The sequence below is a fragment of the Macrobrachium nipponense genome, chromosome 2 (assembly GCF_015104395.2).
Source record: "Macrobrachium nipponense isolate FS-2020 chromosome 2, ASM1510439v2, whole genome shotgun sequence".
Taxonomy (NCBI): domain Eukaryota; kingdom Metazoa; phylum Arthropoda; class Malacostraca; order Decapoda; family Palaemonidae; genus Macrobrachium; species Macrobrachium nipponense.
In genome coordinates, this window is record NC_087201.1 from 108,712,650 (window position 1) to 108,722,649 (window position 10,000).

Below are 10,000 nucleotides of genomic sequence, written 5' to 3' on the forward strand. Positions count from 1 at the left end.
ACTGTTCTTATAAGCAACGGTTAGGGTATTACTAGTACTACTGTTCTTTCAAGCAACTGTTACGGTATTACTGGTACTACTGTTCTGTTACTGTTTGGGTGTAGCCGTTTATTTAGATAACTTCTTATCCCGTGTATCTCAATTTTGTGTACTGTATTGTCTCTAAATTATTTATCTCTGCATATGGCCCTGAGCTGAAATTATTATTATTATTATTATTATTATTATTATTATTATTATTATTATTATTATTATTATTATTATCACGGACCGGTTTCTTCTCCTTTTGCGCGCCTCTCAAAAAATCGATACCCGCCATTTCTTGCTTCCACTCTGATAAATCATTTCAATTTGTTATTCCTGCTGGAGGAAAATCACGCAGAAACTTCAAAACTATTATTTATAACAAAGTGATTCCCATACACCAACTACCTCTACAAAAGCTGACCTATCCCAAGTGGAAAAGGATTATCTTGTTGTTTTCATTCATAGAAGTTTAAAAGTTTCTTCTTTACGTTCGCATGCTTCGTATGGACGTGTTTAATGTGCGTGATAAAATTCTAAATCAAGTCTAACTTATTATCATTAAAGAAAGGAAGCTTGCAGGAAATTCCTTCTTAAGTAAAAAAAAAAATGTTTCTTCGCCGCAATCGAGTATTCTGTACTGTGTATAATGCTGCATGAGACTCTCAGCCACGGCTCATGAAACTCTCAGCCACGGCCCATGAAACTTTCAGCCACGGCCCTGCGCCAGAGAGTCGATTATATTTCTCTCTAACCTTAGAATATAAACGACTGAGGCTAAGTGGCTGCAATTTGCTATGTTTAAGCGAACGGTAAATAACATCCACCTTATTCTTCACGTAAACTTCAATTATTTTTATTTACTGAAAACCAGATAACCCTTTGAAATAAGTAACTATAAACGTTATTTTAAGGAAGGAGCTGAGTTTCTTACATCTTCTGAAATAATGTTTTTGCTGAGCTAAGCTGCTGTGAAGCTCTGTAAACGTAATTGTTTCAAAGGAATGCCTCACAAATACCATTAAGTGGATAACATTTCCAGCTTAATAATTTTACAGGTTTAGGAAAAATGGAAAATAAATAATGACATCTTTATGCTGAATCTGAGAGGATTTTCCTTATTCAGCAACGACACTAACCGGTAAGAGTAATGGATCCTTTTCTTCGATTCTTAAAAAGGTTTTAAACTCCCTATTCTTTTCTGTCTCCAGGAAAATACGATGAGTTTCACATTATTAATCCACTTTCTCGAAAAATATTTCTCCTCTCTCTCTCTCTCTCTCTCTCTCTCTCTCTCTCTCTCTCTCTCTCTCTCTCTCTCTCTCTCTCCTGTTACTGAGGTCGAGGCAAAACCTTCATTTATCTCCTTACAATATGCCTACTTGGATATATTCTCTGTTAATTAAAGAAAATGACGAATGCTTTAAGACAGTATTCATTGACAGATTCACGCGGCAGTACTTTACTTTGTAGGCTGTTACTGTCATTTTTGATTCATTTAATGGTGCTTGGCGTTAAAAACCCTATTTTGGCAGCCTGTAATAATGATCACAGGTTTCGTCTGTCATCGCAGGACACTTTAGTATTTTACAAAGATTAGTTCACTTCTTTCAGATTGCCTCCACTGTTATTGAATTGTTCAGATGAAGAGTTACCGTAACGTTGTCAAATATTTTATAAAAAAAAAAAAAAAAAAAAAAAAAACATCAAATCTTGATTTCAACTACTGATTTATGACTAACTTAAGTTTCGTGGTTCTTGAGTTTTCTATAAAGGAAAACTATTGAGATGACTTTGTCTGTCCGTCCGCACATTTTTTTGTTTTTTGTGTCCGCCCTCAAATCTTAAAAATTACCAGGGTTAGACGGCTGCCAATAGGTGTGTGAGTCATCCACCCTGCAATCATTAAAGAGGCTGAACGTTATTCAGAAAGGATGCACCTCATCTATTCCTACTTCAGTGCTTTGGGACAAATGTAAAATGATCTCAAAGCGAAATTACGTAAATACGCTCTCAGATTGATGATACCCCAAAACTTTTAGGGTATTTGAAAAGGCGCCAAGTATCGATCACGCAATACACCGCCCCAAGTCACGTGTAACAACTGATTGCATAAAGTGGGAAGGCGATCCATAAAAAGCCCCAATAAGATAATATCCAGCGAATCAGCCTCCATCCATCACACAAACAAGGTTAAGTGTTTTAGGGATGATGGAGCAGAGCTGAGGTGGGATCACCTCCTGAAGCCCAAACCTGAACCAGCGAGCGAGACGGGACGAGAAAAGACAAACAGACGGACGGACGGACGATCCTTTTCTGGCCAACCTCCGTCGGTGTAATTAGTTACCAATAAGGGGATCTGTCTTCCCTCATCTCTTATTTAGTATTTGCCTCTTGTTACGCCACTTTTTTTTTAATGCCTATTTACACTGGCTTGGACACCTCATTCTAGTTTTTGCGATATCAAGGTTTATTGGCAGGCGCTCCTTTTACGTACACAGTGCAGTTTTAATCTTTCTAAAAGACGCCTGCTTTCTTGAATTTACGAACACATGCCATGAATAATGATAGCCATTGTATGTTCATATTTATGCACAAATAGGGCTCGTACAACAGACTCAAGCACACACACACACACACACACACACACACACACACACATATATATATATATATATATATATATATATATATATATATATATATTATATATGTATGTGTGTGTGCGTGTCTGGGTGTATGTATTCAGACATTAAACTATAAACAAGGTTAAATATCAAACTCACTCAATTTTGGGATAACATATGTCGAAGGGGAACTTATAAGTGATGGGTGATCCATCACAACGGAGCCTCGAACCACCGAATGGTTGTTGTTGTTGAAGATTAAGCCAGCCTTGTGCTGGCACGGGCTCTTGCTCCTAGAGCAGCCCGTAGCTCGATTATCTGTAAAGATACAAAAACAGTGCTTTTGGCTGTTAGTTGTAGAAGTGAAAGAGGGCGACAGGCAGGATTGCAACCCCTTTGAACCTTACGGTACCCATCAGTAGGAGAGAAAGCTTTATAGTAGTGAGACTCGGCCTAGTTGGAGAGTGCTGAGTACGAAATGGAAGCGAGTTTTAGTTTGAGGGATTTGTGACTGAATGGTTGTGGAGCGGCGCTTTTTCAGCCAGCCAGCCATTCGGTCCCTGTGGTGACTGATCGCTCACGCTCTGCAAAATCCCCTTCGGCGTAAGTTATCCAGAGGTTGAGTGAATATGGTAAATGACATTTGTGGTTTGATGCTTGTGGATATGAAAAAAGGCTCGTTGTATGTAAAAAAAAAAAAGTATATTCATGTGTATATATATATCTACATGTGCGTGTGTAAGTGTGTGGAAATGAAAAGATAATGAACCCATGTCCCTTTACATCTTTAATACAGAGGAATTTCTCTCTTATATTTTCGATTTATTCTACAGTGTGCGTGTGTATATGTGTGCGCAAATGAAAAGATAATGAACCCATGTTCCTTTACATCTTTAATACAGCGGAATTTCTCTCTTATATTTTTTATTTATTCTACAGCTACAAAGACGGAGTGAGTTCGTCTGATTTCCGCCACTTTATCTCCGTAGAGAAAGGTCCCTCGCGGCCACAATCTCTGCTCAGGAAAACCAAATGGATAAATTGCGGCAATGATCAAAGACCGTACCCGCATTGCAATTCTCAACTTCGATGGCTGCTGCTGACCCTATCGAATTAAATTGAATATAGAATTCAGGCCAAAGGCCAAGAACTAGGACCTGTGGCGTCATTCGGCGCTGAAAAGGAATTGACCGTAAAAGGTTTGAAAGGCGTAACAGGAGGAAAACGTCGCTGTTGTACTATGAATCAATTGTTACGAGAGGGTGGAAAGTAAGTTGGAAGAAATGGAATATTAACGGAGGTATAGTAAAAGGAACGGAAGGGGCCGAAGGCATGCTGTAAAGAACCTCAAGGGATTCCTACAGTGCACCTCATGAGGTGCTCTGACCACACAATCTCCCTACGGGGTGGCCCTATCGATTCAGCGGACAATTTAGTTAGTGCCTTAAAAAGAAGCGTCAGTCGCTACTCCTTTGCTACGTAAATGGAAAGTTGTTGATCTGATATTTGAGAGTCTTCAAGGTTTTGCGTTGCAAAAGAGCCTCGGATTTCTTCTGTCGCCACCCAACATTTCTATATAAGTACATTAGTTAACAGATTTGCAAATCTTAGTTTGTACCCTAAGAATGCATTCAACGTCATTGGTTCGGTTCTTATAGCGGGGCTTCTGTGTTATTGTTAACGATTAGCGATTAAAACATCGAATCTACCTGTAGATATCAGCCAGTGTTATGTGAATAGGTAAGAATGAGAGGTTTTTATTAAAGATAATAATAATAATAAACTTTCATGTAGCGGGTCCAGCATGTAACGAACAGGCTACTGGTATCATAGCGGCCACTCTTGTACACGCCGTAGAGTTAAGACTGGTGTGCCTATGTAGACAGACCCAAGCGGCATATCGCCCTCACTGTTAGTCCACCGTAGTGTGTCTCTTCAGTTGGGGAAAACACTGGCATAGCAACTCCGTCGCGAAGTGCAAGCTGGAAATCGGAAAAATAATATACTGAAGCTACCGCCTCCGGGGAAATATGCACATGACACCTTGAGAGAGTAGCTGAATCGACTTGGATTCGTTTCTGATGAAATCCTTTATGCCTCGGTTGATCTTAAGAATACATTAGGCACTTCGAGGGTATTCATCTATCATGGACCACAGCCGAAAATGAAAGGGCATAGTGGTAGTAACTTCATTCTGAAAAAAAAAAAAAACTTGGTTGAGAACAGGAAGGTTCACGGTTCTTGAAGCCTCCACCCCTATGAGGAAAAGGCTGCTGTTGATACACACACACACACACAAATATATACTATATATATATATACACGTATATACGTATATAGATATATATATAATATATATATATATATATATATATACACGTATATACGTATAGATATATATATATATATATATCATATAGATATAACGTATATATATAAATATATATTTTATATATATATATATATATAAGAATTTTATTCTGCTGACGTTTCAGGACCTTCTGTCCCATTTTCGAAGCAATAAAATACATTAGAAGGATATAAAAGGAATTGTCTTTCACCTCAAAACTCACTGCTACTCATGGGGTTTAAAGCGATTGTCTGCAACTTTGATTTTATATATATATATATATATATATATATATATATATATATATATATATATATATATATATATATATCAAAGTTGCAGGCAGTTGCTTTAAACCCCATGAGTAGCAGTGAGTTTGGGGTGAAAAACAATTCCTTTTATTTCCTTCTAATGTATTTTATTGCTTCGAAAATGGGATTCAATGTAGCACGAAGAACACGTACTTGAGAAAATCCTTAAATCCACGGTAGAAAGGTAAGTGAATATGTGACTTCCAACAAGTACTTTCGTAGTATATTCTACATTTTCAAGCTCAACCTAACTTCATTCCTGCTGTACCCATTTAAAAACTATTGATATTAATTTAGTATTCATCTTATAATAATATTTTGAGGAATAAACTAATTAAGAATAGCCCTCCAAATTCAAACAATATTGTATATAGTAATTCTTGTAGAAAATATAATAAGATTTATGTTGGGCAGACTTCTAAGGAGCTAAAGGTAAGATGCTCTCAGCACAAATATGCCATTTCAAGAGGATTAACTAATAATGGCATTGCGGAGCATTGCCTTAAGACAGGCCATGTTATCAGCTGGGATAATTCCTCGATAATCTGCAGGGTCAAAGATCACCGAAAAAGGAATCTATTGGAGTTCATCTTTATCGAAGCGACGTCAACAAGGAATTAAAATCTCCACCAGGATTATACCTTGATCCTCTTTCCTTATCTCTTTTGCTTAAAGAACATGCCGCCCCGATTAATAAACTGTAACCCCGCCCCCCTCTTCTGATTTTGTATATAAAGGTGTATCAACTTCTTTTATATTCAGTGTGAACTTGGAAATGTAGAATATACTACGAAAGTACTTGTTCCAAGTCCCTGTTTCACTTACCTTTCTTTTCTGGAAGTTTTTGCCTCACTTTCCTCAAGTGTCAATGGATAGGTGGCTTCCACAATCCACGGGCAAAACTTCAAATATCTCCAACACTTTTTCCTTCTTCAACAAGAAAAATTAACAAAACTGTTTCAACACTGCTATTATTATTGTGTAATAATTTCCCAGCCGACAACTGTTTCGACCTCCCGTGGTCGTCTTCATGGATAACCTTAATGGAATTGCATTCCGATATATAGCAAAGTTCAGCCTAAAAATCATCGGAAAACAAGACTTGAAAATTTTTTTTTTTTGTCCCTTGTTATGGTGGACTTTGATATCTAGCGCAACAATTCTGTGCGAACACATCACAGTCCGCTGAACGGTCTTTTCATGTCATATGATATATTACAGGTTTAGTTGAAGCTCACTGGACATGGCCCATTTGGTGATGTAACTGAATTATTTCTCCCTTTATTTTATTGTTAAAGCAATAAATATGACCGTTTTATTGGGAACGTATATATCACTTTTGACAGTACATACTATGTCAGAATATTACAGATTATTTCTAGGGAACGATTTCAAACCCTGGTTTTAATATTTATTATTCGTCTCCGATTACCACGGAACACTTTTATTGCTTATATATATACTATATATATAGATATATATGTGTGTGTGGGGGGGGGGGTGTGGGTGTGTGTGTGGGCTGTGAAATTGTGAGACCTGCGTTATCAAAAGGGGAATATTCATTCACAACAAAAACATTACATACTTGAATTGCTCTAACAATAAAACGAAGGGAGGAATTCAGTTACCCGTCAACGAATTGGGCCACGTCCAGTAGACTGTAACTAAACCTATAACATATGACAGGAGAAGACCATTCAGTGGAAACACATGTGCTCTGCAAGAGGTAGGTTGTACGTGGTATACATTGTACCAACTGCGATTTACCTTCCAGAGAGCATTTGTAAGTGCTACTTGAGTTTTTTTTTTTTCTTTTTTTTTTTTTTTTTTTTTTTACAGCATCCCTCCAGGCTTACCTACGTTTCATCACTTATTTGGTCCATTATCTTTTGCCTCCTCCTTCTTAGCTGTCCAGCTTGTTAGCTTTACCTTGATCCAAGTTTCGCCTCACGTTTGTGAAATTGAAAACCTTCCGGGCAACTCTGAGAGAGTATTCAAGATTGACTCGTTCGTCTGGTTAAACTAGTTTAGTGATGATAATAATTTCTAGATTTTTAAGCTACATATCTCTCTTGGAACGACAGTGGATATTTATGATTTATGAGAGGTAACGTACAATAACTTAAATGTGGAAAAAAGTAGTCAGGTCACATTCGAAGATGATCACGTAAGCACAAAATCTTGGTGGTGGAGCCCCAGCCTAAAAGGAAATAAGATAAAATAAAAAAAGTACTAAAATATAATACATACAGTATTAGAAATTCTATAAGTTCTTTCGAAACTCTTAAAATTATATGCCTACACTCCATAAAGCAACAGAGTAACAGTAGGAAATTGTAGAACCGCGAAATTGGAGATATAATGAAATTACGCCACGCTGATCACATTCCCTACCAAAAATGGGAGCAGGGGAGGAGTTCCTACTCGCATAGTCACTCAATAGATATCCGTTGATTCCGATAAAAAACGAATAATATACAGCGCGTACTCAACGAATAGTAAAACTGCTGACGATATAGGAAAAAAATTCTCATATCTGATAAAAGTTTGAAGTGGAAAATATTGCGTTCAAATGCGTCAACATTTCGTAGTCTCACTGACGTCACCATTCGATGTGTGTTTATGGAGCGTTTTCCATGGATACAGTGCGCCTTGGTATATTGTTTCATGTGTCTAACAACAGCACATATATTTAAAGAAAATTGTTGTCATCCTGTATATTTGGAGTCATATCCTGGCGCCAAAGAACATACCTAGACATCTAGACACAGACACACACACAAACACACACACACACACACACACACACACACATATATATATATATCTATATATATAATATATATATATATACTATATATATATATCTAGGATAGTCTAGATACGTTCTTTGGCGCAAGGAAATTATAATAATATATTAAAATAGATAATATATATAGATATATAATATATTATAATATATAACATAGATAATATATTAATATATATATGTATATATAATATATATATATATATATATCATAATACTATACTAATATATATATATATCTATTATATATATATTATAATCCATATAGATTAGAATTATAATATATAATTATTTTATAATAACATATATAGAATATAATATACATATATATTATATTATATATAATAAATTATATATATATATTATATCTACTATATATTAGTATATATGATATAATATTATATATATATCTCATCATCATCATCATCATCAGTCGTCTCTAGTCCACTGCAAGACAAAGACCTCAAACATGTCCTTCCACTCCCTTCTGTTTATGGTCTTTCTATGCCATTCTATACCAGCAGATTTCTTAGCTCGTTATCTTCCTTTGCAATCTCTAGGGACCCATTCTCTTATTCTTTTCGTCCATCTATTATCTGACATTCTCATTAATGTCCTGCCAACGGCCATTTCTTTTTTCTTACATGTTGTTAGAATATCCTCTACTTTAGTTTGCTCTCGTATCCATGTTTCTCTTTTTTTGTCTCTTAGTGTCAATCCCATCATTATTCTTTCCATAGCTCTTTTAGTTGTAACTAGCTTATGTTCTAAGGCTTCAGTAAGTCTCCAAGTTTCTGATGCATAAGTTAATACTGGTAGGACCATCTGATGAAATACTTTTCTTTTTTTAGAGAATGTGGCATTTTACTTTTCATAATCTCATTTTGTTCACCAGAAGCTCTCCATCCCATGCTTATCCTTCTTTTAATTTCGGTCTCATGTCCTTGGGAAACACTTACTGTTTGTCCTAAATACTTATATTCATTAACAATATCTAGAGGTTCGTCCATAACTCTTATTTGTTGTCTCTCTCCATTTTCATTGAATGTTATCTTAGTATTACTCATATTCATTTTCAATCCTACATTTCTGCTTTCTCTATTCAAATCTTCTATCATCTTTTTGTAATTCCTCCCCCGATTCACTGAGTAGAACTATGTCATCTGCAAATCTTAAATTGTCAAGGTATTCCCCTTTAATATTAATTCCTACATTTTCCCAATATAAATTCTTAAAAACTTCTTCTCCCAATCGGGAATTTCTCACTGTCTTTATTTAGTTCTAGGATTGCTGTACTATCCGTACAGATATCTTCAAGTGTTCTAACATAAGATTCATCTAGTCCTTTCTTTTGAAGGGCTTTCATTGCTGCTGAAGTTTTGACAGAATCAAAAGCTTTCTCATAGTCACAAATGCCATACATAGCGGTTTGTCATACTCTGTTGATTTTTCCTTTAGCTGGTTAATTACATGGATATGGTCAGTTGTTGAATATATATATATATATATATATATATATATATATATATATATATATATATATATATATATATATATATGTATATATAAGAATATCCTGTGAACATTGCTTTCGCTTTCAGGAAAGTGTTAACTACTGCCCTAATCTTTCCCTGTTGGTGGCCTGCTTTGCATTGCCCCACATGGCCTTTCTATCAATTCATTAATCATTCTAATCCTTCTGTTTTTTTCAGACCATTGCCTTATCATTGCCCCTGCCAACTTACCCCTCTGAAGAAGCCTTCATACCATAAACCATGGCCAGACTTAGTGATTTCTCAATACTTTATCATCTCCAAAAAACGCTTTTCCTTGCACGAGCCTCTTCTTATAATGTGTTAAAGTAAACCTGCTCTTTTTC

General features: G+C 35.9%; 1 protein-coding gene across 2 annotated transcripts in view; it reads left to right on the forward strand.

The window, feature by feature from the left end:
- Positions 1 to 10,000, forward strand: part of LOC135220901 (FMRFamide receptor-like) — a 115,509-nt gene that overhangs the window by 46,803 nt on the left and 58,706 nt on the right. The gene's annotated exons all lie outside the window — the stretch shown is intronic.